Source organism: Oryctolagus cuniculus, chromosome 4 (genome assembly GCF_051225735.1).
Source record: "Oryctolagus cuniculus isolate XC-2025 breed Fujian yellow rabbit chromosome 4, ASM5122573v1, whole genome shotgun sequence".
Classification (NCBI taxonomy): domain Eukaryota; kingdom Metazoa; phylum Chordata; class Mammalia; order Lagomorpha; family Leporidae; genus Oryctolagus; species Oryctolagus cuniculus.
The window spans coordinates 132,088,417-132,106,807 of record NC_142870.1 but is presented as its reverse complement, the minus strand read 5'-3'; the positions used below and the strand labels follow the sequence as shown (position 1 = coordinate 132,106,807).

The 18,391-nt window shown below is 43.4% G+C and overlaps 1 long non-coding RNA gene across 6 annotated transcripts; it reads right to left on the bottom strand.

The window, feature by feature from the left end:
* Positions 1-883: 883 nt before the first annotated feature.
* On the bottom strand, positions 884-18,119 carry LOC103350415 (uncharacterized). 6 transcript variants are annotated; one of them, XR_016232704.1, is made up of 6 exons: positions 17,980-18,119; positions 17,667-17,863; positions 17,039-17,187; positions 12,232-12,306; positions 1,364-1,586; positions 884-1,267 (listed from the first exon to the last, which is right to left on the bottom strand). It is a non-coding gene; the product is annotated as an uncharacterized LOC103350415 (long non-coding RNA). The 6 variants fall into 6 exon arrangements; XR_016232705.1 differs by lacking the exon at positions 12,232-12,306 and having other exon boundaries at positions 17,980-18,108; XR_011388149.2 differs by lacking the exons at positions 884-1,267; positions 1,364-1,586; positions 12,232-12,306 and adding an exon at positions 6,224-6,514 and having other exon boundaries at positions 17,980-18,108.
* Between the last annotated feature and the right edge of the window lie 272 nt (positions 18,120-18,391).

Genomic DNA, 18,391 nt, shown 5'->3' with positions numbered 1-18,391 from the left:
TGGATCCTAGTCACCTGTGTGGGAGAAAAAGATTGAATTCCAGGTTGCTGGCCTCAGTCTGGCCTACCCTTGGCTATTGCGGGCATTTAGGGAGTGAATCAGCATATAGATGTCTCTGTCTCTGTCTCTGTCTCTCTCTCTCTCTCTCTCTTTTTCTCAAATAAATGAAAATTAAAAGCAAGATTTTTAAAAATTAATAGAGGGGGGCCGGCGCTGTGGCGTAGTGGGTACAGCCGCCGACTGCAGTGTCAGCATTCCATATGGGCGCTGGTTTGAGTCCCAGCTACTCCACTTTCGATCCGGCTCTCTGCTACGGCCTGGGATAGCAGTACAATATGGCCCAAGTTCTTGGGCCCCTGCACCTGCATGGGAGACCCCGAAGACGCTCCTGGCTCCTGGCTTCGGTTTGGCACAGCTCTGGCCTTTGCAGCCATCTGGGGAGTGAACCAGCAGATGGGAGCTGTCTGTATCTCAGCTCTCTGTCTCCCAAATAAGTGTAATAATATTAATAAAAAGGGACAACTAAATAGGGTGCAGAGGGGACTTGTGCCAGTCACCACGTGTTGAGACTGAACATCAGAGCTGGCTTGTGTGAAGCCGTTTATAGGTGAGGAAGCTGAGGCTTGTGTGGATAAAGTACGCAGTCAGGGTCACAAGGCTGGTGAGTGACACCGTCTGGGTTCTCTCTGACTGAGATACCCATGGGATTTCTTTCCCACACCTGGCTCATTTTTACCACTCCCCAGGGCTCTCTCTGATGAACACTGTAACTTTGAGACATGGATCAGATGGTCTCTACTTTAGATAGATAAATGATTCTAACTTGGTATCCTCAAAATAAGCCATTCCACTGAGATGGGTTGAATAATCAGACAGTAGTGGATAGCTCGGAGCTCAAGCGATGAGTTAGTTTTGTTGTAGCAAAATAGGACTCTTAACAGTTACATTCAATCAAAGTAAACATTAAATTAACTTGAGACCCCCTAGATTCTGTAGAGGAAAAATATAACAAAGTCTGTTTTCTTTTCCTTTACCCTGGTCGAATGTGTTGAAAGCCCCACCAGGCCTTTTCACCTTCTACATGTATGACTATGGCTGCCTTTTTGCAGAGAGATGGGGGGAACAGCTCTCCGGGTGCTGGTTTCATGCCACTCAAAGCACAGCTGGGCGGGGCTTCTGTCAGCTGGGGGCTGAGATGCCACAGTTGGAGAAGGGAAGGTGGTTGGCTCAGAGCTGGTTTTCAGACTCCACTTTCCAGGGATGCCTGCTACAGAGGAGGAGGTGGTTGAGCGCTGGGCACGAAAGCTTCCCACTGTAGTGGTTTCCATGACTTCAGCACTCAGAGACGTGGACTGAAGCTCACCTGGGAGGCAGCGGGAGCGTTCTCTGAGTCGTCATTCCAAAGCAGTGAGTCAAGGCTGCACGCGGTCCTGGTGGCCTCGCCGCTCTCAGTCTAACTGGTTTTTGAGGTTGTCAAACGCCAGCATGGCACATTTCCCACCGATACTGCATGAGCTGAAAACTCAGGTTACTGCTGATTTTGCCCTAGGGAATCTTATCAAGAAAGGCCTTCTAGCAGTGTACAGCTGAGAGAGAGAGAGAGACAGAGAGAGAGAGAGAGAGAGAGAGAGTCAGACACCAAGGAAACCTGGCAGCTTTGGATTGGCCATGAGGGTCAGGGTAGACAGCGGACCTCACACCCCACCTCCCTCTTTGCAGGCTGCCTGTCTCCAGAGCAAGCATTACTCTACCTTCTAATATAAATACCATGCCTCAGATTTCCTCCCAAGAAAGGGAGTTGAGATTGTAACCAGTTGAGTCATCTAGCGACAACTCCCTTCATTGTGTTAGGTTACAAAACACAGTTGCTTACCATGGGAAACTTAATGGGAAATCCATCCACTACCAGGTCAAACCGTTAGCCCAGCCGTTTCAGATGATTAAAGGAGCTCACAAAACCATGATTTTTCAATAATGCCTGCATGGTCATTTTGAAATTACTTTTGCAGACTCAGAAGATGAGGAAAACTTGAGCAAGGATTGCAAAGGGACTGGAATACCAATTTGAATTAACAATGATTTGCAAAATTTCTAGTGCATCCCTTCCCCACTGGGAATCAAATGAGCCCCTCTGGTGAACCCCTTGGGCATGGCTGTTCCTAAGACAAGCTCAGTGAGGAATTTGGGACAGCTGGTAAGAGATGTCAGTAAAAGTGAGCTCAGGGTGTGGCATCCCAGCGTGGCCCTGGTGCTTCAGTTGTAGAAACCAGTGCTAACTGTCCTCATTTCCCTCCTGAGAGGGGAGAGAAATAATTGCAGGCCCCTGTTCTTCTTGGCTACCTTCTCCTCTTCCTCTGATTTCCTGTCATCTCAATGGTCCTGGCTTCTTGTAAAATGACTTAAAGATTTTATTAATCAGAATTCCAGACAAAGAACTGCACACTCAATAACTAGGCTTATCTGAGTTCCTTTCTGACCTTTTAAACTTTTTTATAGAAACCTTTATTTAATAAATATAAATTTTGAAAGTACAACTTTTACATTATAGTGGTTCTTCCCCCCATACCTGCCCTCCCACCTCCAAGCCATCCCATCCTCTACTCCCTCTCCCATTCCATTCTTCATTAAGATTCGTTTTTAATTATCTTTATATACAGAAGATCAACTCTATACTAAGTAAAGATTTCAAAAGTTTGCACCCACACAGACACACAAAGTATAAAGTACTGTTTGAAGACTAGTTTTACCATTAATTCTCACATGGAGGGCAAGTGCACAGTGACTTCTCCTGTTGTTGATTTAACAATTGACACTCTTATTTATGACATCAGTGATCACCCGAGACTCTTGTCATGAGCTGCCAAGGCTATGGAAATCTCTTGAGTCCACAAACTCTGACATTATTTAGACAAGGCCATAGTCAAAGTGGCATTCTCTGCTCCCTTCAGAGAAAGGTACCTCCTTTTTTGATGGCCTGTTCTTTCCACCAGGATCTCACTCACAGAGATCTTTCATGTAGGGCATTTTTTGCCACAGTGTCTTGGCTTTCCATGCCTGAAATGCTCTCATGGGCTTTTTAGCCAGATCGGAATGCCTTAAGGGCTGATTCTGAGCCAGAGTGCTGTTAAACATTTTTTAATGAAGAAAAGGAAGAAAGAGCACAAAAAGTAGAAGATATTTTATTTTCTCTAGAATCATACACATAGTGCAAATTTTTTCTGAAATCATATATATGAATGGTCTTTAATAGTTCATGGAGGGGCTGGCTCTGTGGCATAGTAGGTTAGTCCTCTGCCTGCAGCACCAGCATCCCACATGGGCACCAGTTCTAGTCCCAGCTGCTCCTCTTCAGATCCAGCTATCTGCTATAGCCTGAGAAAGCAGTAGAAGATGGCCTAAGAGTTTGGGCCCTTGCACCTGCATAGGAGACGTGGAAGAAGCTCCTGGCTCCTGGCTTTGGATCGGCCCATCTCTGTCTCTTGCGGACAATTGGAGAGTAAACCAGCAGATGGAAGACCTCTCTCTCTCTCTCTCTTTCTCTCTCTCTCTCTGCCTCTCCTTCTCTCTCTATGTAACTCTGACTTTCAAATAAATAAATAAAAGTTCATGGGAAGGGACTGGCACTGTGGCATAGTAGGATAAGCCTCTGCCTGCAGGGCTTGTTTCCCATATGGACAACAGTTTGTGTCCTGGCTTCTCCTCTTCCGATCCAGCTCTCTGCTTATGGCCTAGGACAACAACAAATTTACTGAGAAATCACAGTGTATACCAGACATGAGCCTAAGAACTTGGTATGTATGTTTTAGTGAGTTGTCAGGCAACCTTTTGAGGTAGGCACAATTATAACCACCATCGTACTGGTGATAAAACCATAGGAGCTTAAATGACTTCCCCAAAACCTCACTGCTGTCCACTGTGGCTCCACTTATAATTCAGACAATCTGGAGCCATAGCCCACCCTTCTTATCCATCATATATTGCATCTAACCTGGATCATGACCATTGTATGGTGGTGATAAAGCAAATGATGAAGTGAGTATGGCAAAACGCTAACAATTGTGAATCTGGCTAAGGAATCCATGTGAGCTTTTGGTAGTGCTCTTGTAATTTTTCAGTTAAGTTTGAAATTATTCAAAATAAAAAGAGTAAAAAAAGTTAGAATTTTCTTTTAACATTTTTCTGGAAATCATTCTAAGAACTCCTTTGCCACTTTGGGAGCTCCAGGGACATGGTGACCCTTGGCGTATAAGATACTGCCACACCACATGGATATAAAGAGCATGAATGACACACAACTTTTCATCTCTTCAGATGGGCTATCGGGAATTTGATGCAAACACTTGCCTTGGTGACTAATTCTTGCATGTTATTCACCGAGGAGCAGTAGTCCTTGGCTTGGTGTGCAGGTGTGGGTGTGATGACATGATGCAATAGACGTTGGGCGGTGCTGGCCTCTGGCCCTGGTTCCCCACCTGCTGGGGTAGGGGTGCTGAACTTGCCATCCACAGCGGGGTCTCCCCCGGGCTTTCCCTCAGCTTAAGGGAGCTGCCCCCTACCCCCGAGCTCCCCCTGCTCGCCACGGTCTGCTCACCCCCTGCTCATGACTGATGAGGATCACATGGGGACTCCTGGACTCCACTGGACGCCATGAAAGGGCCACGGTAGTGCCCGAGCTCCCAGCGGGGTGGGCTGTGTCCTCCCTAAGTCCACCATAGTTGGCCTTTGGCAGCCGCCCAGCCTTGCTTGTCCGCTCCCCTCAGCCGGTGGGTGTTGGGCTTGGCCCTCAGCAACCTCCGGCACACCCAGCTCCACGCAGGAGTTTCTCAGAGAAGCAGCGATTTAGCACGGGTCTTCCCCAAACCATCAGCCCAGCCCCCCAGAACCAGGCTGCCTGCCTGCCTCCTGGCTCCTTCCTGTGCCTTGCCCTCAGGAACTCTTCTGACCCATGAGGGTCGTAAATGTATAATTTGGGTGTGATTAAAAGAAAACAAAAAGGCAATGTAGCAGGAGGACCTGAGGGAAATGACTTCATTCCTAGCCCCTCTCCTGACCCAGTGTCCTCCTTCGGGACATTTTAAAACAGGTATAAAACTAGAATTGTATAAAACTTTTTGGATCAGGGCCGGCACTGTGGCTAAATGGGTTACACCTCTGCCTTTGGGCCAGCATCCCATATGGGCACCAGTTTGAGTCCTGGCGGCTTCACCTTCAATCCAGTCCCTGTGGTGGCCTGGGAAAGCAGTGGAAGATGGCCCAAGTGCTTGGGCCCCTGCACCTAGGTGGGAGACCCGGTAGAAGCTCCTGGATCTTGGCTTCAGATCAGCGCAGCTCCAGCTGTTGCAGCCATTTGAGGAGTGAACCAGTGTGGGGAGCAGCCCGGACTGGACTGAGTTACTGGAATTAAGACTTATTCTATGCATCTGCTCTCCCACAATATGGCGCTGGGAGAGAAGTAAACAGCTTCCGCACAGCTGCCTCCAGTTCAACCAATAAACTGTAGGACTTGCTACTGATTGGAGGAGAGCAGCGTACTCGGCGTGTGGGCAGCCGAGTTGGGATTGGCAGAGGAGGACTATAAAGGAGGAGAGAGACGGCATTCACAAGGAACATCTAAGGGGAACATCTAGCTGAAGGAACACCTGTGCAGCCCCCGAGAAAGCCGGCCGGCGGTGTGCCGCTCCCCTGCGGAAGTGGGGAATGTGGCCAGGGGGAACTGCCCTTCCACGGAGGTGGAAGGGATAGTAGCCAACCCGGGAAGAACCAGCAGCAAACCCGGGGAGGGCCGAGCAGACGAAAGAACAGCGCAGGGTCCTGTGTCGTTCCTCCACGAAGAGGGGGAGCGACAAACCAGCAAATGGAGGACTTCTCTCTGTCTCTCCCTCTTTCTGTCTGTAACTCTACCTCTCAAATAAATAAATCTTAAAAAAAAAAAACAAAAAACAAAAAAACTCCACGCACCCTCTTGGCTGTCCCCTCAATAACCCATGGCCTGACTTGCTTCATATCTACCTTACCTACTCCGTTGTGCTTTGAAGCATTTTCCAGACATAATATTATTTCATTTCTGTGTTTCTCAGTTTGAATCTATATGGGAGAGTGATCCTTTTTAAAACATACCCCTCATAGAATTAAATAAAATATAATAAATTCGTAATCGTATCTTCTTATCTTCCAGTGTTCAAAATTTCAGCTGTCTGTAAATGTGGTCACAGTCGCTGTGTTTGGCTTACGTGATCTGTATTTGAATACAAGATTCAAGTCTACTTGTCATGATTGAGTGCTAGGTTTCTGAAGGTTTCTCTTCCTCCTTTTGCTGTTTTCCCTTCCCTCGCTGAGGAGAGCTGCAGAGTTTCCCACAGTCTGGGCCTGTGGTATTAACACGCTGCGTGTGTTTCCTGCAGGTTGTTAGTTGGGCCAGGAGGCTTCATCACAGTCAGGTTCCTTCTTCTTTTCCAGCAAGACAGCTCTTCGTGGGACACTGAAGCAGCGATTTTCTGCCCACTAATGCTCACAGCTGTTGATGATGGATACCTACTTACAAGCTCTTCTTAGGAGCTACACAGAGACATATTTTACCATTCTGAATTAATTTATCAGCCAGACTAGTTTTTATAAAGTCACCCTTCTGCATGTCTATTTTTGGAGACCCAGAAACAGAGTTTGTATAAGAAAGCTAGGATAAGGGCCTGTATTGTGGCATAGCAGGTGTAACTGAGGCCTGTGACGCTAGTATCCCATGTGGGTGCCCGTCAGGGTCTTGGCTGCTCCACTTCTGATCCAGCTCCCTGCTAATGGCCTGGGAAAAACACCAGAAGATAGCCCAAGTGTTTGCTCCCCTGCCACCCACAAGGGAGACCCAGATGAAGCTCCTGGCTCCTGGTTCCTGGCACAGCTCTGGCCGTGTGGCCATCTGGGGAGTGAACCAGCAGATGGAAGATATCTTTCTATCTCTCTGTCTCCCCCCTCTCTCTGTGTAACTCTTTAAAAATAAATAAATTTTTAAAAAAGAAAAGTTAATATAAATGCTGGACTCTTTCCTTTGATTTACTGATCTAAAAAAAAAAAAAGAGTTAATTTCCCATCATCTTCCCAGTATAACCAACTGATTTTTGTCTTGCTCACTATTACGAATTGCATGAGTTCCTAGTGTATCACAGGTCACTGAAGTTATTGGCACTGAGTTGCTCTGTCCTGGGTCCATGGGAGCCTCTTCAAGTTTGCTCCTGAATCCTGTATTCATGGTCCCAGTGGTCTTCACCAACTTCCTTGCTATCTGGTATAACAAGTGGCGCCAGGCTTCCTGGACCATCTCCTGCCCTATACATGTAATTGTCCATTTCTCTGAGCAGCCCGGTTCTTCTTAGTGGGAAAAGAGAATTCAAAGCTGCAGTATAACCTCAGGAAGCATACACAGTTACTAAAAAAAATAATTCATGGGGCCAGCTTTTAGTCTAGGGGTTAAGATGCCTACATCCCACATCAAATACCTGGGTTTAATTCTCAGCTCCAACTCCTGACTCCAGCTTCCTGCTAAAGCAGATCCTGGGAGGCAGCAATGAGAGTTTTAGTAATTGGGTTCCTGCCTCCAACATGGGAGACCTGGATGGAGTTTCCAGTCCTTGGCTTTGCCCCAGCCTCGCCCAGCTATCGTGGACATTTGAGAAGTGAACCAGCACTTGGAATCTTGCTCTTTCTTCTCTCAAATAAATAATTTAAAAAATCTTATATTCAGAAGAGGTGAGAAAAAGGGATTGTTTTATTGTTCTTTTAATACCCCTCTGTACTATTTTAATTTGATCATGTAGATTTACTATTTTAACTATTAATTACATACAAATTCTACATAAGTTCATTGTTGAAAAAATCAAATTCTTTGCTCATTCTTTCCATGCAAGAGATAACTACACTTAACAATTGTGAATTCTTCTACCCTTTTTCTTAACCAGTATTGTTTCTTAGGTAAGACTAGTGCACTTATGATTCCAGATCCTATTTTTACTTATTCAAATGATTCATAGAACTAGAAGTCTGAAGGCAAAATATCAGGGAGAGCAATTTGGACCTTCATTGAGAACAACAAGCAGGGCCTCCCGGCTGCCAACTCCAGGGGGTGCTGTTGACATTGTGCCTCGGAGACTGGGGCACCCTGGCGTAGGCAACACACAGCAAACCAGCTGACAGACCCACAGGAGCAACGGGAGTGAACGCTCAGGAAAGACATGACTCTTAATGTATAAAAAGGTGCTCATGTTCCCTCGTAAGAAGATAAAGGCAAAATAGCACTACACCAGAATACTATTTTCCACCTATCAGACTGGCAAAAATGAAAACGCTTGCTAATTCGTACGTACCTTATGCTGGCAGAGTAACTCTGTCTGTTGGGCAATTAGGCACAATGCATTCAATTATGAATGAATTGGCAGTTGCTAATTCAGAACACCTCTTGGAATTTACCCTACCAATGTGCTTGAATGTTCGGAAAATGATGTATGTATAAGGCTGAGTTTCCTAACCCTAACCGAAATGTATCATTTCCTTTCTTTATGGAGCAGGAAGGAACCCACTACATGATCAGCTGATACCTTTGTTACCAATAATAATCACAGATATTTTCTGTCATATTACCATGGTTGCAGGCGTTTTGAAATGGCATTTGTGCTCATCTGTTCTTTCAAATTGCAGTAGTTAGTAGACCCACTGCTAGATCTTGTTCTCTACTTTATTAACAAGCATGTATTCCCTACATAAAAATATTTCATAGCTATACTTCAGTGTAACTGGTTTCCTTTTCATCCTGATGATTTTATCATAAACACTAAAAAACACTATGGTAAGACAGAAGTCCTAGACCTCACCAGACTGCCAGAAAGCTTCATGGCCACAAAATAGGTTAAGAATGGGGCAATTCATGGTGTCATACATAGATAGAAAGAGATACAGGTAAGCTTGGAAGTAGACAAGAGGGAACTGGCTACATTGCTACAATGGAATACTCTGAAAAAAAAATCTAATTTTACCTAAGAAAATGAAACAAAATCCCAGATATTTTAAAATACAGCAGTGTGAAGAATTGCTGTAGTGGGCTACTACTCACATGAAAATGAAGGGAGGCGAATACATGCAAATGTCTGTTTGCTTGTTTGTACATAAAATAGCTCTGGAAGATGCACAGGCAACTGATGACAGTGGGGCCTCCGGAGAGGAGAACGGGGTGTCGGGGAAAGTTTGTCCTGATCAACCTTATAGGACCTTCAGAAGTTGTGAACTTTCTGAGTGTACAACCTATTCAAAAGTTAAATAAATACAAACCTAACACTTGAAAACTTACTAGAGTCTGTGAGGGTGGGGGGCTGGGGGAGGCGCTAATTCACAGCCTACCCCTTGTCTAGTACCTCAACCACCTCCTCCACTAAGAAACCATAAAAACAACCTCTCTAAGACCCCCTGCCTTTAGAATTCTCTCTGCCAGAAGTAAATGTTGCTTTATTCTAGCGCAAGGCAGACGTGGGCAGTGCTGTGGGTGCTGTGGGTGCAGTGGGTACCTCACAGGCCAAGCCGGCTTCGGTGGCCCTGTGCCCAGTGGGCACTGAAGGGAAACACAGGAATATGCGCAAGGTAAGCAGTTTTGGACTCAAACATTCTTTGCATTCCCATACTATATTTGTTTCAAGATGAAGTTTTACGCATAGAATGGGGGCACATTTGTTTGCTTTGGTAGTTACATGTGGAGCCTAATGACTGCAATTTGAAGGGAAACATAAATATTATGGGATGAGATTGTTGAAATACTTCTTCTTCCTCCAATTGCTCTCCTGGATTTCCTACTGTTTCCAAGTGAAGCCAAGTGTCAGTGCAATCCAGTGCTCACCACCCTTGCCCAGGACAGCTTTGGTAATGATGAGTGCATCTATACTACCAAGTAAAATATTTAGAAGAAAACTTGAATGTCAGGTCCCGAGGGATGCCATTAGCACAAGTCATGATCACCAAAAGCGTGCAAAGCAGGGCTTATAAATATTTATCTGGGGCTTTATTATAGCAAATGCTAACTTTTCTTGGGATGTAGGTCAACAGAAGAAAACCTGTTATATTTTTTGGAAAATATTTCGTTTCAAAGCTAACCTAAGGTTTGTGTCACAATCAGCGAAACCATCACAGGGCCTTGCCATTAAAACTCACGTGAACAAATCATTTAAAATTCAAATGCAACCTTATTATAGTATTATTTTTATGGTGGACTCTGGGAAAATATTTGAGGTCAGAACAGAAACGTCTGGCTTGTTTTTGAGTGAAGAATGTGTTTTCTTTGGAATCTTGTACAGGATGAGGATAACTGGGTAACTCCCACGGCTTGGTGCTCCAAGTGTGTCCCATGCTGTAGTGAAAAACCGTTGTCTGGGACTTCTGGGAGGTGAGGAGGGGGACTCAGGGCCGCCAGGAGATTGCAGGGGCAATAAGGAGTAAAAGAGGAAGGGGACAAACTCTCTTGTTACCTCTGAAGACCTGTGCAACCAAGTGAGTTATTCAGAAAGGAAGAACTGGCACGTCTGCTTGCTCTTTGCACCCTCAACACTCACTAAAAAACTTCCTGGACTGCCTTCCCAAAAGGAAGTGCATGGAGGGGAGCACTGTGGGACTGAAGACACAGAAGCTTCTTAGTCAGGGCAGGAGCTGGGTTTCCTTGCTGGGCTACAAGTGAGAGATGGGAACAGGAGCCCCGCAGCTTTCTGGAAGGGCCAGGGCTCCCTCTGTGCAAGCGCATGGCAAGAATTATTTCAGGATGTGCTTTAGGGGCTCAACACCACGCTAATGGGAGACACTGAAGGTGCCAGCAAGCCTGTGTGTGGCAGAGCAGGGGCCCACCCCAAGGGACATGGCCAGCACATACGGCCCCGTTCAGTGCCTTGAAAAACTGGTGAGGCCCAGCAGATGGAGTCGTTGCCAAGGATCCTGCCCGCTTCTGACATTCCAGATACCAGGAGGTCCTCTGTTGAGCCCGGCCCACCACAGATATGACTGAGATAGACGCTTCTGTAGTCATGTGAAAATTCAGAACTTTTTTGTAATGTGAAGGAATGTAACATTTATCAGAAAGCGACAGAGTGACATTCATACTTGGTGTGGCAAGTATTTGTGTATTTATAGGGAGTCCGATGTAAAGAACACTTTCCCCTGCACCACCACTACACCTGTGCACATGAACACACACACACACACACACACACACCCCTCATCAATCCTTCAGAAGAGACCAGCTAGGGCTAACTGACCTCCCCACCCTTCCCTACACTGCCTGCTTCACTTGTCTTTTACTTGTTGACTTCATTTGCTTCTCACTCAATTAATTCTGCAGAAAATCTTGAGGGTCCAATATTTGCCTGTAACTCAAAGGTGTAATTCCAATCCCAAGCTGTTCACAATCTGGAGTGTGATGTGGAGTGGCAGGTGGAAAAGTGTGAGTGGGTGGGGTGGGGGCCCTAGGAAGGCAGCGGGCTCTAGTAGCTTGGAAGGGCAGTTAAACCAACCACGAAGGAGAGGAGGGGCCCGTTCCTGTTTTTATAAGAAATGATGACTTAGCAGATCTTAAGTTGCAGAGAGTTCATGGGGACAGGAAGAGCACTTCAGGGAAGTGGAGCTGTAAGAATAAAATGCTTGCAGACATAAAGAATAAGGTCTATTTCATGAATATAATCTATAAACAACATACACTTCCTACCCATTTCTATGTCGCTTCTAAATATTATTCTCTACATACTTCCCAAGACAGTCATCTAGCTAACTTCTCAAAAATTCTGGCCAATGTGGATATATGTAGAACAAGTAGCAAACCACGGAAAATGATTTCAGCAGCGAAGTGAAGCCTACACTGTTGGAGGTGTTTTGCTAACAAATCACATGTAAATTGCAAACTCCTCCTGATAACTGAGGAATAATCCATACATGTTGGTCAAATGCCTGGATGTTTTCATTTCTGCAATGTAATGGCTTTCTGAGAATAAGTGCATGCTAACAGATGTTACTGCAACAAATACATTTCCTTATGGGATATGATTTAACATATAATTTAGTGCTCATCAGTTGGAAATAAAATTATGGAATAACCCCATGCATAATTTGATTAACTGCAGCTGAGAGGACACAGAAAGGTTAGTTCAGCATACGCTTTTTCACATAAAGACAAATGTTGTTTTTAGATTCATGCAGAATGTCTTCTGCAAGGTAAGATCTTACCTTTACTCAGTGAAAATATTCCTTCCCCTTGGACTTCACCCTCCATCTTAAATCACTTCTCCCCGCGGCAAATGCCTAAGAACAAAACTCAGTGTATTTTTAGCAGCCTACCCACCTGTCAAGAATAAGAAGTCTATCATTTTCATGAGTGTTTATTGCACACAGGCTGTGTGTGTGTCAAGAGTTCAGTGGACCAAGTAGATGGGTAGAAGAGAGGCTAAAGTTAAGGAACTGTTGTATCACCTTGTCTCTTCTTAAAAACAAATGTTGAACAAAATTTTCTTTCCATGGAATAAGTTAAGATTTTCAGAGGTGGGTGTTGTGGTGCACTGGCTTAAGCCACTGCTTGGGATGCCTGCATCCCGTACTGGAGTGCCATTTCAAGTTCTGGTTCTTCCACTTATCCAGCTGCTTGCCAATGTATCTGGGAAGGCAGCAGACAATGGCCCAAGAACTTGGGCCCCTGCCATCCATGTGAGACTTGGATGGAGTTCCCAGCTCTTGGCTTCAGCCTGGTCCAATGCAGGATGTTGTAGGCATTTCGGGAGAGAACCAGCAAATGGTAGATTTCTTTATCTCTCCCTCCCATTCTATCATTTTGCCTTCAAACAAACAAATCTTTAAAAAAGCTTTGCAGTGACTATCTCTTTAGAGCAAGGTTTGAGAAATTTTATTTGCACTGTGGACCCATGTGGCAGCTGGATGTTCCCTGTGCCCTTCTCAAAGTGTTTTTAATGCATAAAATGAAATACAAAAGATGAGAATTGACAAAGGAAAATAGTTATATAGAAATACAGCTATTGATAGAGCTTTATAAACTACATACTAAAATAATATGTGTCTTTATGAATGCACGAAGTAAGATCCACCTGCAAGCCTACTAGCTTCCATATCTTGAATTTCAGATGAGCGTGATGGATATCTCCAAGATATCTGCAACAATTGTAATGCAATAAAAACTCTTCTTCCTCTTGGTGACAGACCCACAGAAACAGCTAATAACTGCTAAAGCTTACAATCTACACTAGCAATTCAGGGAAATCACTAAAGGAATTTTTTTGTAAGTCCAGCCACATGGACTGTCAGAATTCTATCCCTAGACTGAGACAATGAACTCTTGTTTTCCAGGGGCCCTAAACCAACAAATCAATCCATTTCTGCTGTTGACTTGGAGATGGCCCTAATGAGAACAGTCCCTCCACAAGGAGGCCAGGGGATTCCTCATTCCCCACTGGAAGGCATGAAAAGGAAGAGAAGGCTTACTACTGCTTTGTCCCTCTAAGATGCTTCACCACCAACTCGTTCTACAATCCCACCTTAATCCATTGATACATATATATAACATGTTATATATATTATATATTTTATATATTGTATTATATATGCTTATGTAATATATAATGCATATTATATATTATATAAACCAGTATATATTACATATTACATAATGATATATTATATAGTATTATAACCATTATAATATAGTATAATTATATGCACTATAATTATAATATATTTATGATAATAATATATAAATAATATATAATATATGTACTTATATAATTATATGCAACATATAATGTATGTATTATATATTATATATTCTGTTATATAATACATGTTATATATTATATATTATTAATATAGTATAATATAATATAATATAAATTTCAGAATTTTAAAGTCTAAACAAAATTCTAACACAGAGGTGGCCCAGAAAAATAAAACCACCATGAGCTTGTGGGAGGTTTCTTGCCCCTGGCTTCATTCCTTGTGTGATCCTGGTAAGTCCTTCGACTTTGATCCTCAGCTGAGTCGACATTAAACAGGCACAATTATACCAACCTAGCAGCTTTGTGACAACGTTTAAACAGAACAACATCTTTGGGAATGATTTGCAAGCTATGAAAAGCTGTCCGAACGCTGCTAAAGTCTGCTGTCTGTTTATAGAGGTCTGGGTCTCCTCTGTGTTTTTTCTCACAGGACTGGGGAGCCAGAGGACGGCATGTTACAAAAGAAGAACCTTGGACTAGAGACCGCTACAGAGCATGAGGAAAGTAGAAACATCCCTTGCACTCTGGATCTCACTTTCCCCCCCTACCATGCTGGCCCACCATCCCCCAAAGGAACACCACAAGTTTCAAGTTTGCTTTAATCACCCAAGTTTGCCCATTCATCTGCTCCCAAAGCGCGATGAAAGAATGTTAGAAATGACTTCACTGGGGTCAGTGTAGCGACACAGCAAGGTAAACCACCTCCTGCAATGGCAGCTGGTCCAGTCCTGGCTGCTCCACTTCGGATCCAGCTCCCTGCTAATGCACCTGGAGAAGCAGCAGAGGACAGCTCAAGAACATCTCCCTGCACCTACGAGGGAGATCCGGAAGAAGCTCCTGGCTCTTGCCTTTGGCCAGACCCCATGTTGGCCTTTGTGGCCATTCGGGGAGTGAACCTGCGGTGGAAGATTTCTGTCTCTCTCTCTCTCTTTCAAATAAATAATAAATAAATTTTTTTAAAAAAGAAAGAAATAACTTCATAATGCAGACTGGTTGGAATTATAGAAGCATCAGAGAGAGTCACAACCTTTCTGTTTGTGGGCGCAAGCATCAAGTCCCAGTGGACATCTCTTACTCTTGCGCCTGTATCCTACCAAACTCTTCTGACACTGAAACCATAGCCAATTTTATGTGAATAGTTTTTATGGTAAGGCTTACATGGTTTTTTTCAGATACATACTGCGTACTTTTGGATGAAACAGTGTGTGGTCTAGGTGAGACATGATAGGCCAGATACATGTATTTCTTGAAGCTATGGGATAGGTGCATAGAGTTGCCTTTTTTTTTTTTACCTTTGTATGCGTTTGAATTTTCCTCTATAAAAATATTTAAATAAGTAACATACACAAAAGGAAAAGCAAAGTTATCCCATATTCATATTAAATGAATGAAAATGAATTAAAGTGAATTGTTGTATCATAAAATGCATATTCTATCAGGTTGATCTGGAGAAATAGGTACCATGTACCCTAGTATACCTTAAAATATTTTTACCAATTTTGATGCCCTTATGTAATAGACAACACAGATTACTCAAGGCAGGAAAGCACATGAAACAGTTTTTTTCTCTGTTTCCACTTTTTTCAGCTAAATAGATATGACTGCTAATGGGGGTATCCTTCCGTTGTATCTGTTCAAACATTTGTTGGCCTTTTACAATTAAAAAAAAACTGTAATGACTGTGTTATTCTATTCTGAAAATGCAAATGGTGATCAATAACACGATCAGTTTAAGAGCCCTGTGTAGAATTACATGGTATTTATCTAAAGTACGATTAAAACTCATAATGAAGACACTGTCTTATTCATTGCATATTTTAGAGTCATCATATCTTACTAATACACGAAACACATACGGCAATCGTAGAACTATAAAGATATCTATCAACAGCAAGTTAAAAGCCAATCACATTTGAGATATTATATCTTTGCGTAAATAATTCACCATTTTATCTTCTAGTTAAGGCAAAGGCCCAGTTTGAAAAGGATTAGCTCATAAGAGCATGAAACTAGTGATGATACCAAAGCAACACCACAAATGCAGGAACAATTCACAGACAATCATGAAGATGAAATTTGAATGAGTTTTATAAATGCTCCTCTGGAGGTTTTTTCATTTCTTCTTTCCTCAGGATCACTAGAATTTTAAATTAAGGCAAATACATCACATTCAGAAATGATAGCTAGAATGAAAAGGACATTAAAGTTTCCTATGTTGTTATTTAGGTTATAAAAAAGAAATATTTATTCCTTGTGTCACTTTTATATCTCAGTGAATATCTATTTACAAATTTTACTCCATATTTCCAAGGAAACTGGTTTCACTATTATTGTATGCTATATAATAAAAGCAAAAATTACACATTATATTAGTTATTCTTCTCCATTTTATGTCCAAACACACAACTTTGAAAAATTTATTTATTTATTTGAAGCCGGCGTCGCGGCTCAATAGGCTAATCCTCCACCTAGCGGTGCCGGCACACCAGGTTCTAGGCCCGGTCGGGGCGCTGGATTCTTTCCCAGTTGCCCCTCTTCCAGGCCAGCTCTTTGCTGTGGCCCAGGAAGTCAGTGGAGGATGGCCCAAGTGCTTGGACCCTGCACCCCATGGGAGACCAGGATAAGTACCTGGCTCCTGCTATCGGATCAGCGCAGTGCGCTGGCCGTGGCAGCCATTGGAGGATGAACCAACGGCAAAAAGGAAGACCTTTCTCTCTGTCTCTCTCTCTCTCTCTCTCTCTCTCTCTCACTATCCACTCTGCCTGTCAAAAAAATTTTTTTTATTTATTTGAAAGGCAGAGAGAATGAGAGAAAGGCAGTCAGAGGCAGATGGACGGACAGTTCTCCCACCCACTGGTTCACCCCAATTGCTCACAACAGCCAGGTTTGGGCCAGGGCAAAGCCAGGAGCCAGGAGCCGATGTAGATGGCAGGAACCCAAGTACTTGAGCCCTCACTTGCTGCCTTCTAGGGTGTGAATTAGTAGGAAGCAGAATTGGGGAGCCAAGTCAGAATACAAACCCTGGCACCGTGATGTGAGATGTGAGTGTCTTAGGTGGATCTCAACCCCTAGGACAAACCCCATCTCCTAAACACAACCTGTGATAGTGACATGCTGCCACAAAGACCCACCCCCTCTTAATCAATCTTTTTTCTCTGAGGATTAAGAAGGGCCTTTCTGTACCATCAGGTAATTGATTCTTGACAGAATAAACAGAGTTATACAATCATTCTTTACCTCATTCAGGGTCTTACCAGGGCAGATTAGGTCAAAAATGCTTGTCCAAGTTTCAACGCCTTTGAGAAGATTTAATGTGTCAGAAACAAATAACCAGTTCAAGAACTTTGTCAAGCGTTGATTTCAATCTGTTTTGCTTTTGATTGCTTTGATCCAGCTTATCACACTAAAAACAGTCAAAAAAAAGTTTATCCATAATTTAAATATTTCAATTACATATACATAGCATACACAGCTACACTGATTTAATCCACAAAATGACATTTTGTTCAGTGCAAAAAAAAAAAAAAACTCAAAAGGAATGCAATGGGTGTCATCTTTGCTAATACCCTCTCCATTTATGTGGATCTGATCCTCAGACCCATTCAGAATACGTAACTAAAACACTGAGAAAAGGGTTAAATGACCAGAACTGTGTCATTTCCTCTGATGCTCAAAACCATGTTCTGCTATAGGCAGAGAAGACTGTGACCATCCCCAGTTTACAATCCGGAAAGCTGACACTCTCAGAGGTTAAACGGCCTTCCCTGCGCCACAGAAATAGTAGTACGACTAGAAGCAAAGCACTTTCCCCTCCCGACACGTCCTGCCATGCAGTTTCCAAGACAGTGATGAGTGAGGGTGGAGCTTCAACCGCGTGTTTACCTTCGGAAAGCATTTTTCTCTCCAGATCCTCCGCTGCCTGGCACCGGCCTCCCGTCCAGGCTCCGGAGCCATGTTAACAGGAGGGGTGCAGGCGGTGGCTTGGCCATCTGCCATGCAGAAAGACTGGGTCACTTCCTCCTTGGGAGGCAGTTCCAGGCTCCTTTTCCAGGCATTCTAAAGCAGAGAGGAAAACCAATCTGCCACGGGAGCAAGTAGAAAAATAAGCACCAAATTAGTATTTTGCATTCCAAAAGACGGTATCAGATCATTGGTTATCTTTAGAAAGAGAGAATAAAATTTCAGCTCTCTGTACCAAAGCTAGAGCCTCATCTGTTAGGGTAAGTAGAGAGTATTCGAAGTCTGTTGTTCCTATATGACGAGGTAATGCTTAAATAAATAATTGGTTCCCATCATACAACTCAATGTTTAGCCAAGTCCAAACTTACTGCTGCCAACATTTTAAGTCAACACTGATATCTAAAACAAACACAGGCTGACTAACACACACTGGAACATTAATGAAAATATATTGCGAAATATCTCCTTGCCGATGGATGTTCTTGGGCTCTTTTCTGGATAACAGTTGATTATTCAGGAAAATATTTAGCCTCTGCATATATATGTTTTGAATTAATTCTTTGGGAAAAGTTTTTTTTTTTTTTTTTTTTTTGATTCCTTCCTGAGCACTTGGTGTCCAGCAGAACTGTGACGAGTCTGAGATTTTA